General features: G+C 41.3%; 1 protein-coding gene across 5 annotated transcripts in view; it reads left to right on the top strand.

The window, feature by feature from the left end:
- The first annotated feature begins 2156 nt into the window (after positions 1-2156).
- KLHL32 (kelch like family member 32) overlaps positions 2157-24010 on the top strand; it is a 209815-nt gene continuing 187961 nt past the window's right edge. For 4 of the 5 annotated variants that reach the window (XR_013416044.1, XM_028846772.2, XM_028846771.2 and 1 more), the window contains exon 1: positions 2157-2505. The gene's annotated coding sequence lies outside the window, so the exon portion shown is untranslated. 5 annotated transcript variants of the gene reach the window in all.

Genomic DNA, 24010 nt, shown 5'->3' with positions numbered 1-24010 from the left:
ATTTTGGTGGCTATTGAATAAATTAGTGTCTCTTATTTTAGAGAAATAAAAGACTTAAGACAAAACATAAACTTTAAATCAATACTAAGGAACCATTTAGGAAAAGCTTGCCCTCTCTGAACTAGACGTTTTACTAGGCATTTGACATTCAAACCTCAACTCCATGTGTCAATGAACAATATTTAGTGAGCTGATACTATGTGGCAGACATTGTGCTAGGGCCAGGAGACACCATGACACACCCAGCTTGGGCAGTAAGATATTCTTCTACAGTCACACAGATGGTGAGTTGGTGGTGTAAATATTCTTTTCCTGTGTAAATGCAATTATAGTCTTTGCTCTATTTAATTATACTAAATAGCTTCTATTTATTCTAGACAGACAGATAACCCAATCAACATAGATGGGCTTAAAATTTTAAGTATTCTCACTTTAGTGACAAACACCTTGGGAATCTTAAAGGAGTGTTTTATTTATTGATACCCGTCACCGTCAATAATTTTGGTTCAAAGATGCTTTCATATTTGATTTTCTGATAGAAGACAACACAATCAAAACTTTCAAGTTGCTTATGAAAAATTGTTAGGATGACACTGCACCTAATGTTTGTAGTCAGTTGTTTGTCATTCTTTCCTCTGTATCTATGCTGTGTCCAGCACTGCTAGAGAAGTAGGTACCCAACATCCTAAGGTCCAAATATCAGAACCATGAAAATGAAGCACTAGAAGCCAGACAGATAACCCCCAGAGGGAGCAAACGAAAAAACCCCCAAATCTTGTGGATCTAGAAGTAGAAAATAATCGCTGAACCACTGATTTGAGAACATTAAGGACACCTCAAACTAGATCAGGGCAGTGTTCCTAGCCCAACTCTGTGGCACAACATAAACCTGCAAGAAATAGGATTAACATACTATCTCTGCAGTAAGTTAAATCCTGAACTTCTACAAAATACCGTTTACTCCAATTTAGTTACATTCTTCCTGCTTCCGGTGTCTTACCTCCACGTTGGACTGAGGTTTTCAATTCAATGCTGAAATATTTACCTATTAAAATTACCCATTTTGCTTCAGTGTGAGTTTCTCAGCATGTTTTACACAGGAGTGACCTGAATGACTCGCAAGTGGCACTAGAGTGTGCCAGGCCCTGGAATTTAATGGTATGCTTCTGCCGGGCGCGGTGGCTCAAGCCTGTAATCCCAGCACTTTGGGAGGCCGAGATGGGCGGATCACGAGGTCAGGAGATCGAGACCATCGTGGCTAACACGGTGAAACCCCGTCTCTACTAAAAAATACAAAAAACTAGCCGGGCGAGGTGGCGGGCGCCTGTAGTCCCAGCTACTCGGGAGGCTGAGGCAGGAGAATGGCGTGAACCCGGGCGGCGGAGCTTGCAGTGAGCTGAGATCCGGCCACTGCACTCCAGCCCAGGCAACAGAGCGAGACTCCGTCTCAAAAAAAAAAAAAAAAAAAAAAAGGTATGGTTCTGTGGTGGTTGTCTGTTTGCAGTTTTATTGCTGAATTAGCAGTAACCACAGTAATCATACCCTTTCTCATTTCTTAGGCTTGGGAATTTCATCCACCTCTAGGGGGTTGGTCCCCCGTCATTTCTCAAAGTTACTGTGAATTTGTTCTGGTCAGTACCATAGAGTGTATTATCCTGAGGAGGGCTACTGTAGGGCCGCTAGGACTAGAGGCAACTTGAACTTCACAAGTTAGCAGAGGAAGGACTCCCTGGCACACCGACTTAGGGCCACGGCATCTGTTCGCTCAAGTTGCCCGCCAGCCCTGGGAAGACAGTCTGGGGGCAAGCAGGCTGGGTTCCGGGTCTCAGTCGCCTCAGTGGTGGCTACAGACTGCGCATGTGACCCACGGGCCGGCGGCGCAGGTGCTGGAGAGCGAGGAGGAAGGCGGCGTGGAGGAGGGGACTTCCGGGACCAGCGAAAGCGCGCTGGCTGCTCGCCGACGGCGGGGGCGGGGGGCGGCGGGGGAGCGAGCTTGCTTGCGGCTGGCGGCGGCGTTGCGCGCCGGGCAGGGAAGGGATATGCGCGGGATCGCAGGGAAGGGGGAGGGGAAGCGAGCGCGCGGGCTAGCTGAAGGCGGGAGGAGGCGGAGCCCTGTGGCGTCTGAACCCGCCCCGGGGGTGCCAAGGTGCGTCTCCAGTCTGACGCGACCGCCTGGGGCGGAGCTAGCGGGACGTGCCACCTGCAGTGCTGGCTAGGGCTTTTTATTTACTAGGGAGCAGTTTCCCCGCGCGACAGTCCGGGAGCGCGCAGGCACTCGCGCGCACACATATGCACGCAGGCACACACACACACACTTTTGCACACACAAACACTGTAGGACGCTCGTCTTCACTACTGCATCCCCGAACCAGCAGAGCGAAGCTACTGCGGGTTCTCTTAACCTCAGCATCGTGGGGCGAAGCAGAGCCATTGTGCATCAAGGAGAGGCCGGTGCCTGCGCTGCCGTCTCGGGCACCTAACCCAGCAGACCGCTCACCCCATCGGGTAAGCCAGTCTCTCTCCTTGTAACCTGTTCTGCAGACCCGAGGAAGAGGGTGGGAGGCTGCTGGTGCGCCAGTGGGGGCAGACCCGGAGTTGACATTTCAGGGGCTTGCAGCCCATGCAGCCTCTGCCGGTGTCGTCTAACGGGAGCAGCCACTACTCAGATTACTTATGCTGCCAGCCCTGGAGTCGCTCCCCACTTCTTCCCTTCCCCCGCCCCCCCCCCCCCCCCAGCCCAATATGTACTGTGCTCCTTGGTTGCCAAGGAGACTTGCTTAAACATCAGCCCTGGGACATCTATTGAAAGAACTGGTTTCTTAAATGATGCTGTTATTTATTTTGATATTTAAAATAAAATATATACTGAGGACCTTGTGGTAATTTGGCATTCGTTAATCTGTATTCAGGTGGAGGTTTCATTCAACTTCAAGAAAAGCCGTAATTGCACTATATGATATGCTTTAAAAAGGATTCGTCAGATGAATTTTTCAACGGATTGTGTCTTGAATCATAATTTACTCCCATTTTGGTGATCTTATAAAGAAAGCTGACTCCGGTTTAGATCCCTTCTTCCCCTCTATTTCCAGTTTTATTTTGCAATTCACTTAGTCGTGATTATTTTAAGTTAAAAGCAGATGTTTTAATTGTGGTTCCCCACACAAGGTTGAGCTTCTGTTGTGAATTAAGCAGAACAGGAATACATGTTTGTGAATTTGTAACGTAAGAAGGTAGCATTCATGACATACATCTTTGCTAGCATTTTCATATCCCCTGCATCAGTATTGAAGCGCAGTTTTCTGCACCTCTGCTCATTTCTGAGAAGATTCTATTTTCTGTAAAATCTCTTATTGATTTTTTTTAAGATCTGTCTTATCTCTATACATGTACAGAGATAGATATAAAATATGTGCCATGGCTTACTAGAGCTTATATGAAAGTGCAGTTGTTTTTGTTTTGTGTTTTTTTCTGATGGGACTGGGTCCTCTACTAGAACACTGATAGGCCCATGGAAGAGGTCAGTGCTTCTCTTTCACAGAAGCCCCTAATACCTGGGCTACCAGTTTTGTTTTGTTTTGAGGCCTCAGGTGTCTATTGGGTGAACTTGTAACACAGTACTTGAAGGCATCAGCAATCCAGTAATTACATTTTGCACGAATTTCATGCCTCCCTCACAAACAAATGGCCCAGTAAAGATCCACTGGTATTCAAGAATTCATTTTGTTTTCCTTGGATCTTTGTTCATCTTTTCTACTTCTTGTTAAATGACACAAGAAAATAAGTCAAATTCTTCTAATTTAGATTTTAAACTCTGTCATAGAAAGTGTAATAAATAATGTGAGGAGCAAGTAAGCCAAATAATGACTGAGGTAGATAGAGGGGATTTATGCAACTCACAGAGCTTTGGGAGGTGAATGATGACGACAAACATTTTACATTACAGTGTAAAAAGCACTTCTCATATACTTCTTTTTTTAATCCTCACAACAACCCTTTGAGGCCAATAAATTACCTTCCATTTAAAGCTGAGGAACCCAAGACTCAAACCTTGCTGAAGGTCACAGCTAGTGAATAGGGAAGCCCTTTCTAGATCCAGTCTCCTTGCCCTTAAAAAAAGTTGTGTGTGCGTTTCAGATGTGTGCAGGGATCTGGCACGTGATGTAAAGGAGTGGGGCAGGCCTAGAGAAGACACGTGAGAGAGAGGGTAGGGAGTGGAGCGTGAACTGTGGCCTCTGGAACTTGCAAACCACTGTAAAGGAGGCAGCTCCCACTCCACTGTAGCTGATTGTTATTGTCCAGGCTCTAAAACATGACAGGTTTTTAAGGAAAACAGAAGCGTCTAGATTTTTTATATGAGGTATCCTTAATTTTAAAAACTGTAAGGACCACGTTAAAAAATGTATCTGGGTCGTATCTGGCCTGTGGCCTGCTAGTTAGCAACCCATAACTACTGAGGTCTCACTCAATTTTAAGTTTTTATTCTCTAACAAAATACTGATGTGAACAAATACATCCATCACTGCGAATGATCAGTTTTTTATTTCAATATTAAAGTCTAATAAATGCTCTACCTTTGTTCTTCAATAAACTGGTTCAAAAATTTTTTGAGGTTTCCTAGATCTCTCTCTTATATCTCAGAAAATAAAAGAGCATGAAGTGCTCCAAAATAGGAATTTTTGCATCTGGTGAAACAAAAGCATTTATAGTTTAGAACTTATGTTCCTGGCTTAATGTTTTTTTTCTTGCCGTAAAAAAAGTTGAGTGCTTGTTATAGGAAGACGTAGGATTGGTCAGCAAATGGAGCATCCTGAGCCTTTAATGAAAACGTCTGATTAAAGTGTTACATAATTAGTTAAAACCCACCACTGAATACTGCAAGATGCCAAAGGAGCAAAAACATAAGTGGGAACTCAGAGACATTAAATCCCAGCACGCTGGTATATAAAATGTTTACTCCTTAAATAACTATCTTGTAGTGAGGTAAATACATTTTAAGAAGCTGCCATTTTCTCCCGTTTCTCCTAGAGCTACAGAGATGCTAGTGGACTTCACTGAAGTAGGTAAGTAGTCAGAAAGGAGTGTCATTTTATTTACATTGTCTCTTTGGTGGATCCAGAGAGGGTATAGTTAAAAGGAAAAGCCAAAATATTTGAACAGTGACTTCTAAAATCCCCCTCTGGAAAGATGCCTTAACAGTAAATAAAGCCATTTCAGTTTTCCTTTCGTGGAAATATGTTGCACCCCTAGTAAGGAGCTATGCAGGTGTGTGTTAGTAATGTTCTAACAAAGTCCTGGCTGAGTGCTGTGGAGATACCGTCTCTGCCCTCAAGGATTCAGAGCAAACACACTGCTCCTGGCAGCGTCCACTTTTCGAGCTCTTCTGTGAGCAAGCTACTTCCATATTGGCTTCACAGTGACTCTATAAACTGGGCATCTTATTTCCATTTTACAGATGGAGAATCTAACACTGCGAAGTCCAATTGGACCAATGAAAGAAATCTTGCAACCTCAGCTGCTCTTCTCTCTTCACATTCCTTCTTCTCAACTGTTATCTAATGCAGGTTATAGACATGTACATAATTGTGATTTTGAGGGAGTTATGTGTTAAATGTTACAATGGAAATATAAGATTCCGTAGAAGCTCAGACACAGGGAAAAATTTTTAAGTGTTCTGATTGTGGAGATCAGGTCAGTCCCTATGTAGCAGGGGGATTAGTGATGGAACTTGACGGCTGGGTGTGATTATATTAAATGAAAATCCTTATAGCTGTTGAAAGATGGGAGTCTCCACCAGACAGTCTGTTGGAAATGTGGGTTAAGAGGATGATGCTAGTGATACCTGATATTGATGAGCTTATTGTAGCTGAGCGGGTGATGAAAGCTTTGGAAGAACTATGGTCTCGAAGACGGAGTGCAGCAGAAGATGCAACTGCGGATGGGTGGGAGGGGATGGAGGAAGACAAATTCGGGAAGGAGACTAGGAGAAGAGTTGTAGCCATAGAGGAGAATCTGGAGAATGTAGTACTGATTCTTCTAAAAGACTGAACATAAAGGCAAGGGACAAACCAATATTATATTCTCTATACAGAGACTGGCACGTGATAAATACCCATAAACCATGATGACGTGTCTATATTTTTAATGTTCGGTGGCTGGTACATAATTTCTTCTCATGATATCACTTTTCTATAGAAAAAGCATACACATATTTTATATAAATTCATTTGGAGTAGATAAATATATGGATTTTCAATAATGGGAAAAGATTCTGGCAAATTAGATGATAAAAGATGTAATCTTATTTTTTTCTAGTAGAGTCATAGACTTGGAGGCTAAGGAAGCTCTTACAGATACAGATTTTAAGGTTGCATATACTTTTGATGAAGTCTCGTATGTTTGGGACAAGTAAAGGAAAAATGTGGGGTGTATGTTAACCATTTGAAAAGCTATACTCAAATGCAGACAGAAGGCTTTGGTGACAGATAAATGTACTATAATCTTGATCCTGGTTGGGTCAATGTTTTTATTACATCAGTATAGATATGAAAGAAATGTGACAAGCAAGTGGGAGCGAGACTTGCATTTAAGTACTAGATCTTTGGTGACTGGGTGGGAGAGCTACCTGTTAGAATGTTCAGCACAAGGTAACAGGATGAAATAAAATCGAAGGCGACATAGCTAGAGTCTAGCACTGGGGATATTTGTCATGATAGAAATTTACTTTAAAGTTGGAGGGATTTTAATTGCTATCAAGTACAATATAAGCCAATATGATGATTTGCTCTTCACAGATACATTTGGCAAGTAATGGAAAATATTATGAAAAAATGATACTGTAAGGAGCCCATCTTTCTTAATAAACAAGGGGCTTTTTGGTGACAGCAGAAATAGATGTGGCTATGTCTCTGTGTCAGGCAGTGTCTTACTTCCCTTCTCTGCTTATATGACTGCTTATTATTTCAGAATTGTTTTCCAATTTGTAGAGTAGAACTTAAGACTTTATCCTAGAACATTTTACTTTCTGTCTTGTTGGGAATTAGTAAATGGAATTCATTTTGTTCACCTTTTTCCTGGCATTTCTAATCAGAACCTTCATTCCCAGGCCCTTCTTGTCAAGATCTTTACCTAAGAGGAGCTGAGCAATGTGAAGTGCTCAACTTTCTTCATATTTCTTTTGTTCTTTCCCTATTTCATATGCACATTGCAATGCATTAATGTATTTAATTTAACTTGATTTTGACATATGGCACTATAAGTTTTGGTGAGATTTTTAAACGAACTATGTAGAAAAAAAGTTTTGCAGACTTGACTTGGAGTCAGATTAGTTCCACATATGGCAAAAAGCATTGAAAGCTATAAATTTGTCTAAAATAGCTTCTTCCCTTGCAAGGTTGAAGTCACCAACCTGATAAGATAATTTTTAAGTGAAGAAGAAATGTCTTTGGCAGTTCTCATGGACTCTTGACAACATTTTCCTACATGTTTATTTGAGGCATAATGTATTCTGCTTTCCATGCCAGATGAGCCAGTTCCAGTTACTTAGAAGCAGGGCTACCCCCTCCCTTCCCCACCCAGATGATACAACCAGTTTGTTATACAAGATATTGATGGAAAAAGAAGTCCCATCTAGCTGATTGCTTCAGTGAGAACATATTTGATGCTAATGGCACAGACAATAGAGCAGTGGAGGAGGCATTTTGCAATTTTTTATGACACAAATTCTGATACCTCACTTAAAATCATTACTTAGAAACCTTATTATTTATGATTTTTAGTTCTACAATTGAAAGTGCAAGGTAGCATGGCACAACCAGAAGAACCTGAGCCTTGGAGCCTGGATTTGAATACTAAATCTGATACTTCTTGGTTCTGTGACTCACAGTGCAGTTACATATCCCCTCTAGCTCTCATTTTCCTCATCTGTAAAATGGGAATTCTGTTACCTAGATTATGGAGTTGTTTTAAGATTAAATAAGATATGCATAGAAACATCTAGTACAATGTTGGTGTATAATAAAATCTCAGTACTTATTAATTCCTTCCCTTTGCCTCTCCTTTCACCACTCCTTTGCCTTCCTCAAAATGATGGTGGAATTCATTTAAATTTCCTGAGCCATGTAAAATGTCTTAATCTGGTGTGCAGACCTTGGAGTGGAGCTACCCTAGTTATGCTATGGAGCTTTTAGTGATGCAGTATGCTGCTTACATGGGCTCTCCCAGGGAGAGGGATGCATAGCTTGGACTCAATGATGTCTTTTCTCTCTGACAAGCCACTCTTCCCTCTTTTATGCAGCTCCTGGAGCATCAGCCTGGTCACAAGGAAAAGGAGGAAGGGTCAGTCAGTTTCCTCCTACCCAGGCAGCTCTCTGGGGTCTATCATAGGATCTCTTCAGGGGTCCACATCTGCAAAAAGCATAGAGCTGCCCCTTGTGTTCTCTATAGAATTAATAGTGGCAGCATCAAGTACCTGGCGGGTACAGACCTCTTAGCCTTTCTGTAAGGTCAATTTCTAAAGCCCACATCTTTCTTGACAACTAGAAGTTTCCCTTCATGCTGAATTATGTAAATTTTATGGAAAGGTCAAAAGCTCACCAGGATTAAAAAAAAAAAAAAAAACACTCCTCAAATTTCAAGTCAGATACGATTAAAATCTTCCCAAACAGAATACTTTCTAGTTAAATCTATTTTTTTCTTTTTCTCTGCACCACGACCTCACTCATTCCCTGTTCCCACCAGCAACTCCTTCTTCTGTGTTGAAATATCATGTGGGTTTCAGATGACCCAGGAGTGCACATGAGATTAGTATGACTTGACTCTTTTCAAAGTCACCCCCAGCCCATGGGCTTAGGGAGAACCTAGACAGCAGAAGGAACTGCTAGCAGCCTACCACACTTGTAGGAAGTTAGCCTGAGCAGTATATTGTAGGATCCCATAGACCACGCTAAACTCTGTTTTCATCATACAATGGATTATAAAGCACGTCCTTAAATAAAATACTTTTTCTTGTGCTAAATATGCTCTGCTTATACCTGGTATGCATGTATGCATATATTTATATATTTCAGTATTTATAAAGATATAGTGCAATTTCATAATTCAGATGCATTTTTACTAGTTGGTAACATTACTTGAGATGCCTCAAATAAGAAAGACAAGTTTTGTGATTGTTAAAGACAGAAAATCCTTTACTCATTTCTTTATGGCTCCAGAAAAGAATATGGTAAAAAATGTTTTGTAATGGAGATTGATTATAGTCAGGTGTAGATTCTCAGCTGAAAAATATGGTAGCCGAGATGACATCAGTGCCAGGTCTTGTGTCTGCATCACATTCGCAGACCAGCACAGTTACAAAATCATTACGAAAAGAAAGGCTACTCTAAATGTGAAGATACCGGTTTATTCTAAACCACTCCCCAAGCAATAGTTATGGTTATTATTTTGGAAATTTAGGTTTATAATTGATATAGATATCTGAGTGGAGGAGATTTATTTTGATAGAGTCTCTCATTCACGTGCTTCGTCATCTACTCTGCTTGACATTTTCTGAAAGGAGACTTTCTTTTTAAACAAAATGTTGTTTTTGTGATAGGCAGTGGTGTAGATGTAATCAGATGCCCCTTTGGCTGCGTAAAGCTTCATTAGTCTTTCCTAGCTTGATGTCCTTGAGCTGATAGAACTGACTGGGTTTTTTTTTTTTTTTTTTTTAAGACTTCAAAGCCTAAAGAAATATGAAATCAATGTTTTGTTTTTTCTTCCACGAAAACATTAATTACCTACAATCTGATTTAATTTTGCCGTAGCTTATCTTCTTTAGCTTTAGGCCAAAGCCATTTATCATTTCTTGGAGGTATTCCAGATCACCTACAGATGGGACCTCCTAATAGAGCAAAAGTCATTTAAGAAACTCATGCACAGCCCTTAGGCCTTTCTATACAGCATTTAACTTGACTTTTTTTCTGAAATCCCTAAGATTTGTGAATCTTAGTGTCAGCTATAGGGTTTTCTGATGTTTTCCTTCTCTCACCTTGTACTGTTTCACAAAGTTGTCATTTTTTTTTTCCTTTTTTTTGAGACAGATTCTCGCTCTGTCACTCAGGCTGGAGTGCAGTGGTATCGTCACAGCTCATTGCAGCCTTAATCTTCTGGGCTCAAGCGATCCTACCACTTCAGTCTCCCTTGTAGTTGGGACTGTAGGTGTGTATCACCACACCCAGCTCATTTTAAAAAATTTTTTTTGTAGAGATGGGTGTCTCACTATGTTTCCCTGGCTGGTTTCGAACTCCTGGGCTCAAGCAATTCTTCCACCTTGGCCTTCCAAAGTGCTGGAATTATAGATCTGAGCCACTGTACCTTACCAAGTTGCCAATTTTTGATTTCTGTGTTTCATGCTGTTTTTATCAATGTAACCCATCAGAAGCCTGCAATTAATTATTGTCATTACATTTTGTTAATTGCTTTAACATCGAATATTAATATATTCTGTATATGTAACTGCCAAGGGGTTTGCAGATGTGGGTGGAATTCTTTGGGCAGCACATTATTTTCCTAGTGGCTAAGGGTTTAGTGGTTAAGGATTTCACTAGTGTGGAATTAGGACAGCAGGAATTAGTTACATGGTTTATCTGTGCAGGAGCATCACCCCTACATAAAGCCTTTGAAAATAATGACATATTTTACTCCTGGACCTAATGAGGGATGAAATTCCCATACCCCTCAAAACATGTGCCTTGATTACTGAATTTTTCCTTTTGGGCATTGTATTCTTGGAATTCTGCTTCCTCTACTTTGACCTCTTTCAGGAAATTTATATCCTGTGATTGCTTCAGAATTCTGTTGCCATCCATTCTTTGTTCATGTGGAAACTTGGAGTGCCTCAGTCAGCAGCTATTGGTGTATGACTCCTTTGTTGGATGCAGGGACAAGGCAAGTTTGGAAAGAGGACTTCTTGCCTCTCAGCATTAAGTGAGCCCTTCACATCAGTGGCCAACTGTTGACCAAGATATTTAAGAAACACAGGTTATCATTACTCTCAAGAATTCCCTTAGTTCTTAGATGTAATGCATCTCCCCTTTGTATCTGGAGCTCCACGGTTGAGCTCAGGGATGGAAGCATATTGACAGTTTCAGGAGAGAGTCTTTCTATGTGGTGCTGTAGTGCCCACCATTATCTCAGCTGGGACAGAGGGTCATCTCCCAGGAACCAGCCACATGTCCCTCTTTGTCCAGTTTTGAGGCCTCCTAAGAACAGTGCCAGGGTTAATAAGGCCTTTTCTTTAGGCGGCACTCACTTATGGTGGCTCAAGTCACACATCAGTATTGAAAATGTCTCACTCTTACTGTTTCTGTGGATTACGGTTAGGCTAGGGGTCGACACAGTAAGTGGATTGGGAGAGCAAAGGCAGGCGGAATCAGTTTCCTTGAGTTTTCACTCTGTAGGGAGTTACCTTGACTTCAGAACTCTGTGCCTAAGTCTCCTTCTGTATAAATTGGGATAACACAAAGAATCTCACTTTTCTCACATTGTCATCCATGAGATAAAATTAGATACGTTAAGTACTTTATTTGTATTAAGAGCGCTCTGGTATTGGTTTTGTTTGGGCATTGTAGGACTTTGCATCAGAAAATCATATATTTACCACTGTCCTGCAAATATGTGCACTCTAGAGGTTTGCAACCAGGCTGGTCCTCAGAATGACCTGAGATTTTTTCAGAAATGTAGATTACTGGATCTTCTATACTTACTGTGTGAGAATCTGCATTAGTACTGAGACATTTGTGTATTAAGAAACTCCCGTTGACTGATTATGGTGACAGGTCTACTTTGGGAGATGTGGTCTAGAGTGCAGTGAACTGCTCACACTCTGCTTCTTATTCCCACCTTCCAAGGACCAGCCAGACCATCTGGATCTGGGCCTCAGCTTTCTTGTCATTCACACTTAACAACAACAAAAAATAGCAGGTTAAATCAGTTCTGAGGTCACTGCTCTCCAGATACTCAGTGGACATTTAAACAACACAGACAATTCTCTACCAACCAGGTGCCCTGTCTGGGTAGAAGTCTTGATGTGTGATTAACATCTTTACTACCAAAACGGAAGTTATCATTTTCTACTAAAATCTGTGTACAACTAATTAGGCAGATTGCTGCAGAGAGCAGCTAATATCCTCATAGTTGTCCATATGGCACTTCGGTTGATTAATAACATACATTTCTGCGTAAGATAAAACTAGGTGTGTTTTTATTTTATATCTTTTTAGATTTAGAGCATTGATAGTGATTACATGGCATTATGTAAGCCAACTGGAGAATGCCATTTCCACTGTGGATGAAATCTAATGAGTCATTGATTAACAGGTTGGTAGTGAACTGCTGTAGGATAGTATGGATACAGCAGGATTTGAGGAGCAGAGAGGCTACAGTTTCAAATTGTAGCTTGCTCTTTATTTTTGGGAAGGCTCAAAATGTGCTTTTGAATATTAGGTATTTTGAGGAGATATGCAATTGTTAAGCACCAGGATACAGAGAAGAAGAAAAAAAACCTTGCCATTAGACAACTTGAAAGGCATAAATGAATTGCCGACATCTACAAAAATGATCAAGGTTATGCATGATTGGCTGTACTTAATTGTAATTTTAAGAGAATTCATTTTGTGGTGTGTGACTAGCTGAGAGAAAGGCAGACCTCATACTTAGGTTTACCTGTCTGTGGCAATTTAATTATTATTGACTATTGTGATGGTTTTCTGATACTAAGTTAGGTACAAGCCTGCTTAATTCCTATTGCAGGAAACTTTTTAATGCTTAATAATATTTTTGACTTGAAGAAAAAGTCTTTTGACCTGAAGAATGACCATTTCAGGACTAGAATTGTTTTATCAAGTTACCTTTTCACCCCTATAAAGTAAGGTAAATGCTGTCTGTGGAACTTTGGCAAATTAGATTTTGGTTGGACTCTTCTGCCTTTTTTGTCAAGGAAAAGAGGAGGGGTCCAGGAGGAAAGAGGGAACATTAACTGTGAAACCACGTCTATCATCAATTGATTTTGAAGTTGCAGCCTCATTGGGTGGTTAGTATTGGACCATCCTGCCAAAATCATCTCTTTGGCCATCTGTGCCAAATTATAGGGAGTAATAGCCTTGGGCACAGCTGCTGAGTCTAATGTGTATTTCTAACTTGTATATTAATGATAATGACTGCATAGAGAAGTCCAGTGACCAAATGTGCAGAATAAATACGAAGGAACTGAATCTATGTAAATGTAGAATTCAAAGAAAGAAAAACTCTATTTTATGTCAGGAAATGACAGTACATATTTATTTAAATCTCTATACAAGGATATGACCTTTTCCTACTCCATCTCTTCACAGTTTCTCCTAAGGAGAAATAAATCTCAAGATAGACTGGCCTTGAATTTTGGTCCTTCTATGTGGTGCTTCTTGAATTTGCTCTGAGATAGGACGTGGATTTTATTACTATATCCCAACATTGATAGGGCCTTTTCTCAGCTCAGCCTGTCCCTTTAAGAGAATCACTCAGGAGTGACTGACTGCCTTTGGTGTCACTGTACTTTTTGTTGGTTGGCTGGGGCCAGCAGTAGGACCTTTATAGGCAGGCTAAGTCTAATGTCACTAGGAATATAATTAAGAAATAATTTAAGAAATGAGATATTCTGCAATCCAATGACTAAGGATAAAGAATGCTAAGAATCAGGATTTTAAATAGACATGTCTACATTTGCATGACCATTCATTTCTCTAAAGTATCTTAACTAATCAATGTATTGGAAGGAAACCTACCTTATAGTGAAGGAAGCCTTTAAAAAAGTCACCCAAAGAATGTGAAATGATTTGGCACATAGAACTTAGTAGCATAGTTCCCTATACATGCTTTACAATTATTTTTCCTTCAAGCCTACCTCATTCAGAGCCTTCTCATTTTTGGTTGTTCAGCACCCAAACCTTGGAAACATCCTTAGCGTCTTTCTCTCACAACTTACATCCAAACAGTCAGGAAATTCTGTTGGCTCTACCTTCAAAGTATACCCAGAATCTGACCATATGTCACCACTTCCCACTACCATTCTCGTCCCAGTCAACATTACCTGTTGTTTAAATCATTGCAGCAGATCCCCAGAAGGTCTTCTTTGCCTCCTATAGACTGTTCTCAACACAGCAGCCAAAGTTTTTATTTTAAAACCTGAATGAGGCTATATTTCTTTGCCCAAAACTGCAGCAGCTTCCATCCCAAGAACCAGACCCTGTATACCATCTACCCCCTCTTATCTCCCATTGCCTTGCCCATTCCTGCCTTAGAACTGGTGTCTCACAGGTGGTAATACCCTCGACCTGGAATGCCCTGCCACCTGCCTACCCGCAGGCGCACTGTCTTACCTCCTTCAGGTCTTTGCTCAAATGTCACTTTCTTAATGAAGCCCACTGTGATCACTGTGCTTAAAATTGCAACAACCCCTTCACTCTCAATTCATCTTAACCTGTATTTTTTTTCCCCATAGCTCTTACCGATTAAAAACAAACAAACAAACAAAAAAAACGGTTTTACTGAGGGAAAACTGACATATCATTAAAGTTCACCCATTGTAAGTGTGTACAGTTCAGTAGTTTGTAGCAAATGTATAGCGTTCTGTAGCCACCAACACAATCCAGTTTTAGAACATTTCTGTCACCCCAAAATGTTCCCTCATGCCCATTTGCAGTTATTCCCCACCCCCTCTCCATCATAGGTAACCTCTGGTGTGCTTCTACATCTATACATTTGCTTTTTTTAGACTTTTATGTATTTGTCTTATTTGCTTAGTGTTTAGCATGTGTGGTCCAAAAGATGAAGGAGCTGCATATTTGTGTAAAATTTGGATATTATCATATTTCTTGTGTATGTGCACTTATTTGCAGATAACCAGTGTCAGGACATGGGGAAGTTGGACAGAAATGGGAGAGAGATGTAGGGGTGCCTGTGCTCCATCTGTGTATGTCTGTCGGGCAACAATCCTGAGGTTCTCTAGGTGCGCCTCCACTGCCCCATCCTCCTCAGGGAGATGAGCTGACTCCTCACACGTTTTCTATTAATGAATGATTCTATTAATGAATGATTTCTTCATTCAGTTATGGAGGAGAACATGGAATCAATGTGTACTCCTGCCTCAATATTCGGTTATCAGGGGCTCTCAGCCTCTCCTTCCACTTCCTCAGGTGTCCTCCTCTACCCTCTGTCCTCACAGCTGCTCTTCTGCCTTCAGCTTCCTTACAGCTTCCCTGTGCCACTTTCTTTATCCTTCTGTCACTTCCTAGGGACTGCTGTCACTAGTATCTTTAGAGATGTGGCTTCCATCGTGTCACTCTCCTTTCTAAAAACTTCTGGCAACCTTTGAAGACCCGTGGCTTGATTGGTCTCAAAAAGCATTTCTCCACCTGCCTTCTAATTCTTCCCAATGTGAACCGTGTCTCTTTCTCAGACTCTGTAAATAAACACACTCTCAGGAAATATCGATTCCTTGACAACCTTTAGTGTTATGTATTTCTGATTCCTAAGCCTGTTTGTCAAGTAATGAATAATTTAAAACAAACAAACAAACAAACAGAAAAACCCTTAAAGCCCCTAAGAGTTGATTATTTGAAGAAATCTGGTAACTTATGTGTGTATGTTTTCCTAAATCTGTTATTCTCAAAGCATCACAGCTCCAACTTTGCTGTATATTTACCAAGGGTGTCTCTGGCCACCAGTGTTGTGAAGTTATAGTTACAAGATAATTCCATAGTAGAAAATAAAACAAAACATGTATGGTTCAGGTGCACCAGCATCAGGACCAGACTTCACTTCCACTAGGTCCACTGTTGTTCCCTGCTGGAGGGTCCTGGGGGCGCTGGTACTGGGGCAGGGCTGGGCCCCACAGTGGACACCTTCGCTTCTGGGCTCCAGCCTTCCCACATGCTTCTCGTGTCCTGCTGATACCTCATCGGCATTCTCTGTGCTGCTATTGCTGCTTCTGTTTGCTCTGGTCCTCCCTGATGACCAGTGGTGTTAAGGCTGCCTGTGGACCACACTGTTCACTAGCCGCTGGCCTCCTCCACAGCAGGTGGGCTTTGGCTGCTTGTAGCTTCCTTTCTTTCTTCCTGCAGCAGGAGCAGCACCAGGGAATACATAGATGGAATGGATTTGGAAATAGACAGGCCTAAGCTTGAATCCCGGTTCTTTCATATACGAGTTATTTAGTCTTAGGAAAGTTACTTATTTCTTTGAACCCCAGTATTGTGCTCTGGGGACAGTTACACCCACCCTGCAGTATAATCATGTGACCCACATGCAATGATGTATGTAAGTTTCATTGTCCAGTGCCTGACACAGAGTCAGCACCCAGTACGTTTTTGTTATTGATTGTTATGATTATTCTAAAGTGAACTTCAAGGGCCCGGGAAGCTAATGGTTGCTCCCCTTTCTCTGAGGACAGCAGGCCTTTCTTCCCAGGATTACTGCTCTATGGGTGTAGGGTAATGTGAATGTAGGCAGTCTTTTTTGGCCACCGTCTACATTTTCCAGTACTCAGTCTCTAAAGCTAGCAAACAGCTGTGAGACATGGGCCACACCTTATTGGCTTGTGTGACCCGCCCCTCCCCTTTTCCTGCCATGCTGTCATTGCAAGATGAAAGTTAGAAAACACCGGAGTCTTCCGTGTTGTTATTGCTTCTTACAGCTGCCGTTGGTGTTTTTGCTTATAAAAGCATTGCCAGTTTTCTCAGGAATACTGTTTTACTCTGTAAAGAATGCTCATTCGGCACACAGTTACTGGGCATCTGTCAAGTGTCAGGCATTATGCCAATGGCTGATGAGTCAGTGGCGAGAAAGACAGTCAGGAACTTGTCATCTCTGAGCTGACACTCTAGTGGAAGCATTCATCTCATGGTCTCACAAATGAAAGTGAGATTACAATAGAACTAAGTGCTGAGGAGGAGAGGTTCATGGCATTGTGAAAAGTATAAAGTGGGGAGCTTTGACCTGCTCTGGAGGCTGATGAGGAAGCCTTCCCTAAGGGGGTTTGAAGGACATGAGGCATCAGTGAGGCGAAAGGGAGGGGTTGGAGAGTGTTTCAAGTAATAGGAAAAAATCCTAGGAGGAAACACGGTGTCAACAAGGTAGAGTGGGGTGCAGAGAGCCAAGGGCAGTGAAGGGGGAAATGTGCTGTAGGACAGTAAGAGAAGGACCGCATGCGGGCCTATAAAGATATCTATCTTTATCAGAAATGCCAAGAAGCCATTGAGGAACAATTGTAATGATGGAGTGGCAGGAAGTGGAAGGCTAAGATGAGATCTGATTACAGGGGAACAGTAATCAGAATAGGAGGGCACTGGAGTCCATTGATCTGATTCCAATCAAAAGTAGCTTAGCCTAGGGAGGTGGGAATAGAGAAGGAGATAAATTGACTAAGGACAACTCAGGAGGTAAAATTTTCAGGGCCTGGTGCTGGATCGAATATTGAGGGTAAGGGAAGAAAAACCTGATGACTCCTACATGTGCGCAGGTGGAGGTGTCATTCTATACAACTGCAAGTGCGAAGGTAACATTCCATGCAACTGCATTAATGTTGGTGCCATTTGTATGGGTTATAGTACTAATCCATACAGCTGTGTGGTTATGGCAATATTAAATTTGAGCTGTCTTTAGGATGTTGAAATGAAGATATTACATAGGTTCTTATATGTTTGGAGCTCATAGAAAACATTGGACCCATAATGTGATTTTTGATTGAGATTGAAATTGCCTAGGGATAGAGTAGATCAATTAAATCTCTAGGAACTGTTACTCTTAATGATTAGGTAGAGAGGGATAAGCAAAAAGGAAGAAAAAAAAAAACAAGTGTAGCCAGAGAGGAAGGAAGAAAACCAGGAGAGACTGGAATCGTAGAAGCCAATGCAGTGGTGTGATTGAAGGAGAGAGCATTTACTGATGCGGAATGCTGCTGATATCCAAAAAGTAGAGGAGTGAAAGTGACAACTGAATTTGATGTTGGTCAAGATAAAGCATGCATGGTGACTCAGAGACCAAAGGCAGCCTGCAGCCCAGACCTCATTACTATGCCACTGCACTAAATCCCAGAACCATACTATAGCCCTGCTTAAGCAGCCCCAAGAAGGCAGAGCTTCCCAACTGGTAGAACAGATAATAAGCCGAGTTACAGAAAAAAGGCAAATGAACAGTTTCTTGCACACCAGACTTTGTAGTAAGATTCGTGCTTACTCTCTAAATGCTGTATACTCATTCATTTAGCAGACTTTATTGGATGCTGTATATAGAAGTGAGGTGAGAGGCGCTCCATGCCCTGAATACATTCGCAGAACAGCAGAGAGGAAAAATACAACAATAATACACCCATAATTGTGATGTAGGCATAAGGTAAGCATCACTAACACAGGTACAAATTGTTGGAATTCAGAGAATGGAAAGCGTAATAGATGATGTGAAATGTACAAATCAAAAATAGAAACTTGAAGTGCATAGTCATTCAAAAATCAAGCATACCTCGGGGTAAGAAGCCTCCTGGAAATCAGATAATTAACACCTTAGGATTTACTGTAGATTGGCACGGATAGCTCATTAGTCTTTCTGAGCCATTATTTCTTCCTTTGTACTTTTGTAAACAAATTTTCAAGTCTTTTCAAGGGTTTACAAGGTTGAAATTTTAAAAAATAAATTTCCTTGAAAATGCTTTAAAAGGTGTAACTTCTATGATTTGCATGTTCAAGTCAGCACTACTTTAATAAAGATAGTGAAAAAGGAATTTTTTTTTCTTTTTTATACTTTAAGTTCTACGGTACATGTGCATAACGTGCAGGTTTGTTACATATGTATACTTGTGCCATGTTGGTGTGCTGCACCCATTAACTTGTCAGCACCCATCAACTCGTCATTTACATCAGGTATAACTCCCAATGCAATCCATCCCCCTTCCCCCCTCCCCATAATAGGCCCCGGTGTGTGATGTTCCCCTTCCTGAGTCCAAGTGATCTCATTGTTCAGTTCCCACCTCTGAGTAAGAACATGCGGTGTTTGGTTTTCTGTTCTTGCGATAGTTTGCTGAGAATGATGGTTTCCAGCTGCATCCGTGTCCCTACAAAGGACACAAACTCATCCTGAAAAAGGAATATTTTGTTCTTTCCACCTGGGTTGGCACTAGTTTCAAAAATATTAACTTTGAGAAATATTCCTAACAAATTCCTACAAATACTAAGACTTCTCTCTAGGAAGTGGTGAAACAAACATGCATTTTGATATTTGATTTAAGAGATATCATGATTCTTACTTATCATGTATTTTCTGAAAACCTGTTGTTATTCCCATTAAGGATTAGCCATACTTAATCTGATTTAGTTCTTAAATAAGTTTCCTGAGTGACTTACATTTTAGTCAAATGAAATAATAGCTCTGAGAAGCATTGGTTTTATTAAGCAGAAGAGGTTTGATATGATTCAGGTAAGACTAGATGTTGTAGTCAACTTCACGTAATCCACGATAGCCCCTCTTACACCACTCTTGAAAAAGTGAGCCTGAGAAAGTGTCCTCTCAAGCTTCCCCTCTTGAGCCTCTGCTGCACAAGAGGTTCCCTGCTGCACAAGGATCACCTTGGTTGGTGTCACGTAGCTGCTTTTTTTCTGTGATTTATCCTTTACTGATCTGTTCCATCTAAGCAATGAGAAGACCCCCCAAGAACAATTTGGAATACTTTCTTCTGAACTCTTACATTTTCTCTGTTGTGTGTAATTGGGATGACGGGTCAGGTGCAGAAATTGGTTGTCTCATAACTTTTTGAGAATAGAATAAATGGTCCAGATCCTTATTCCTGTGCAAAAGGCATGTATGAATATGGTCTCAGAGAAAGAATGCAGAAAAAGATTGGCATATGTACTGTATATATAGTAACTTAGGTAAGGTCTGTTTGTGGAACCCCGTTAAAACCCTCTGTTCTTAACTATCCTGGGCTGTGATCTGAAAGGGTTCCCTGAAGCACATGTGTTGCTCAAACATTCTCCTGCTTTACAGCCAGCGGTTACTCCACAGTCATTGTTTGTTAGCTTAGGCTTCGCTGCCTTTTGCAGCCCAAGATCTGCTGGCCCCACTTGTCTGAGTCAGCCTAGTCTGGTGCTGCCCCCGTACTACTGCTGTCCCCCTCACCATCCTTTCCAGCTACTCCTGCCACCTCACACCTGCCAGATCCCCAGCATGCTTCTTCACCTCGATCTCAGTCCAAAATCTGTGCATCAAGCCGTCTGTGCTCAATACCCATTTCCTCCATGAAACTGTTCCTGATTAGCTCTACCGTACAATAATTTCCCTTGTTCTAGACATCTTCATCTACTCTCTCATTTAGCTGTGGAGAGTTGCCTTTTGTTGTTCTCTGGTTATTTTATGTGTGTTTTCTTAATTTGAAAGTATATGAATGATAGAAGCTGTGTCTTAAAGTGTAAGGGCTGGAAAGGACATTAGCATTGAAATCCTCTTTTATCCCACTTCAGGAAATCAATAGCAGTGACTTGCTGCAGCTGTGGGGTGTGTGTGTGTGTGTGTGTGTGTGTGTGTGTGTGTGTGTGTGTGAGATTCAGAATATCCCTTCAGGGTCATATTAGATTCTCAAGGAAGAAGAGAGAGGGGAGAAAGCATAGAGAGATTGAAAAAGACTTACCCCAGGTTATTCTGATGCCACCACCTCCCTTTCTGCCTCCATCTCTAGTTTTTATTGTCCTCATTCTGCAAAGAATCACCCCTTGTGGCAGAGTGGCTTGCCATCAAGCCTGAGTAATGTGTAGACAACCTGTTTCACCTCTCTCTTGCCCACATGCCATGGTTAAAAATTAAATTAAGCGTTCAGGGCTACGGATTTAGAGGAGGGACTGTAGGCTAAAAGGGAAAGAGAAATGAGATGGATTGTTCACGCTCCCTCTACACACACACACACACACACCCCCTATCTGTATGTATACACATATATGCACATACATATACACACATACACCAGGACGTAGACACATACGCACACACATATATACACATACATCCACACACATGCCTATGCATACACACATACATTCTCTCAACACCTATCCTGGGGTAAAGGACTGTGATAGGGCCATTATTCTTTTCCTCAAAATGGATTTGGCTTATGGTAAATGCAGAGTTCATATTCCTCTAGAACCAGCTCTTAAAGGGTTGGTCTCTTGGTGTCATTCACTCAAGACCTGTGCGGTAATATATTTACTTCTATTTCCAAGAAGAAGTGAAAAAAACTATACTGTTCTACCAAGGAGATTTCTCACCCACACATAGGCTGACACCTGTTTTACTTATTACTGCTGACCCCCGACGTTGGATAACTTCACATCAGCTGCAAAGAACTCTCCCACAAACTGATTTAGTTGGATTCCTCCGCATTTTGTATGAGAAAGCAGAAGCCCAGGGAAACAAACTGGCTTGGCCAGCAAAAACCTTAGTAGCAGAGCCGCGACCAGGACCCAGGTCTCTGAGGTCTTGTCTTTACTAGTTGCTCTTCTTTGTCTTTATGGCCCCTATAGTGCCTCGCACAAACACATTTCATAAGCCTTCACTGCTTCCTTTTCCAGTTAAACACTTTGAGCTTCCTGCTTTTTTCTTTTGCCATATGCACAAACACTTGCCCCAGCCATCTGGGGAAGGGAAAAGTCATATCTGGCAGGGGAACGAGTGTGCAGATGCATTCTTTTTATAATTACTGAAAAGAAGGTTGTTGGAGGTATGATTTATTTAGCCAGCTTCTTCAGATCTAGATTCAAAAGCTGTTCTCATGTTCAGAAAATATTTTATTTTGTACAAAACTCTCAGGACATTAATTCCTTCTCAACCCGCGGTCTCATTTTTCAGCATGTGCCTCTCACTGAAAGCTAGTTCACCGCCAGCATTAATTTGACCCCCAGCTGTATTCGTTCCCTGTCAGTTCTTGTCCTCCAGGCTGTTGCTCATCATTATATCAAAGATGGGAGCAGCTGGAATTAGATGCCTGTGATTATTAAGATGGTAATTACTGATTGTACTGACACCAGTAATATTAACTTGTGTTTAAATAATTTAAAATGTTACCTATGAGGCATGCATGAATTCAAGGTATCAGAATAAAAGGCAGTATCTAAAATAGCCCGGGCAAGAATAAAATATTTGTTCTTGCTTTATTCAGATATTCTGGCTTAAAATACTATGCAAGGATGATGGACTTTCTCTAGTTTAAACAGTTGTTTTTAAGTTTCTTTACAATAGACCTAGGTAATATGATCCTAAGGAGTGCTGTTTGCGGGAAACAAATTAGTTTTATTAGATTTCTCAAGTTTTTAACATAACTTAATAATTTAATATTCGACTACCATGGCCCCATCTGCCATGGTAGTAGAAAGAGTTTGATGATGCTATATGTTCATATTGTACTTCATAGTTTAGGAAGTACTTGCAAACTCATCATGTCATTTAGTCTTAACAAAAGTATTGTGGAGGATGTAGGTTTACCCCTGTCTTAATGGAGAAATAAATGTTGGCTCAGAAAGGCTGTATTACTTGCTAAGATTACATGAGTGATAAGTTGTGAGGTTAGAAGAAGAGATTTGTCGGTGACTTCACAACACTTTCCAAATCTGTGAAGTGCCGGTAAACTATACACCATAGCCTTGCTGTACTTGGGAAAATAAAAGAAATACTGTCTTCTTTGGTGGAATCTTCTGAATCCACTCTTCATTGAAGAACAAACAGTTGTAGGAAGGAAAAGAGTTTTTCATGGACTTACAGAGCTTTTCTTTATTGGAAGAATGATCATCTTTACTCTTAAATTTATGATTCTAAGAGTATAACATGACTTTGACAACTCTTTATTTTTATAGATGATTGAAGTGTGTGACTTCTGCCATTTATGAGATAATTCCAATGTGCTGTGCTGAATTTCTAGGTCTCTTGTCATGAACTACTTAAAATATTTTTGTTTTAATTTGAGAAGCATTTCCTTGAGAGGTTGGATGCAGCTTCCGTTACTTCGTTTTTATTTATTGTTGTTTTTAAACATCATCATTTAATCCTAGGACATGACTGTGCCAGCCCTTCATGCTAATTGTGGATAGTGCATGGCAGGGCTAATACTAACACTTTCTGTTGCTTACCATGATGCCACATAACTCACAACCATGCTTCTTTTGAAGAGTTGGAAAACCACATCCAACTCCCTTAGAGCAGAAATCCCAGCCTGGACCCTAAGATTGGGGCATGCCTGTGGGGTAAGCCCTTTCAGAGATCACAGACCTTGTGGAGAGAATAAAGGTGCACACACTTAGTTCTAGTCCAGTGGGCCAGCGTCAGAGCAAAGGTTTTATTTCCAAGTGCAGCACAGTGTCTACCACTCAATCGTCCCTTCGCCCAGGTCCACTCAGACTCAAGACCAAGCCCTAGAAAGAGAGAGGTACTTCAAAAACAGTAGGGAAAAAAATGTTTAGCATTGTTTTCCTGAAACCCCTACGGGATCCTGAGTGCACAACGTTGGTGACTTGGGCAGCACTGGCACTTCAGATTTTGGTCATTGTAGGAAATGGCATTCTTGGGCAGTGTCTTCTTCAGAGAAGTGGTTGGTGGCTTTCTGGGGGAGTTACAGGCTTTAGAGCCAGGTTCAGTGCTTTTGGCATGAACCTGGGCCCCTTTGGTGTCTACATCAGTAGATTCAGAGGCTGGCATTGTTGTACAGAGTGAAATAACGATAATGTGGAGGCTGACAGGGTGATTATGGTTTTGAGAGTCAGTGAGACAAACCCTGGAACTGAGGAGCTGGTCTTCCTTGTGTAGTTGAAGTTTCTGCAGTTATGGGTGTGGGGTGTAAGGCCAGATAAGGAATGGTTTTTAACGTTTTCTGGGGTCTTAGCTTTCACTTAAATGGCTGGAATATAAGGGTTTACACGAATGATAAGATGAGATTCATCTTGTTTCATGGAAAATTATTCATTTTACCAAA

The sequence above is a fragment of the Macaca mulatta genome, chromosome 4, assembly GCF_049350105.2.
Source record: "Macaca mulatta isolate MMU2019108-1 chromosome 4, T2T-MMU8v2.0, whole genome shotgun sequence".
In the NCBI taxonomy this organism is placed as follows: Eukaryota; Metazoa; Chordata; class Mammalia; order Primates; family Cercopithecidae; genus Macaca; species Macaca mulatta.
Note: the sequence above shows the minus strand (reverse complement) of the source record. Positions and strands in the feature narration are given on the sequence as shown.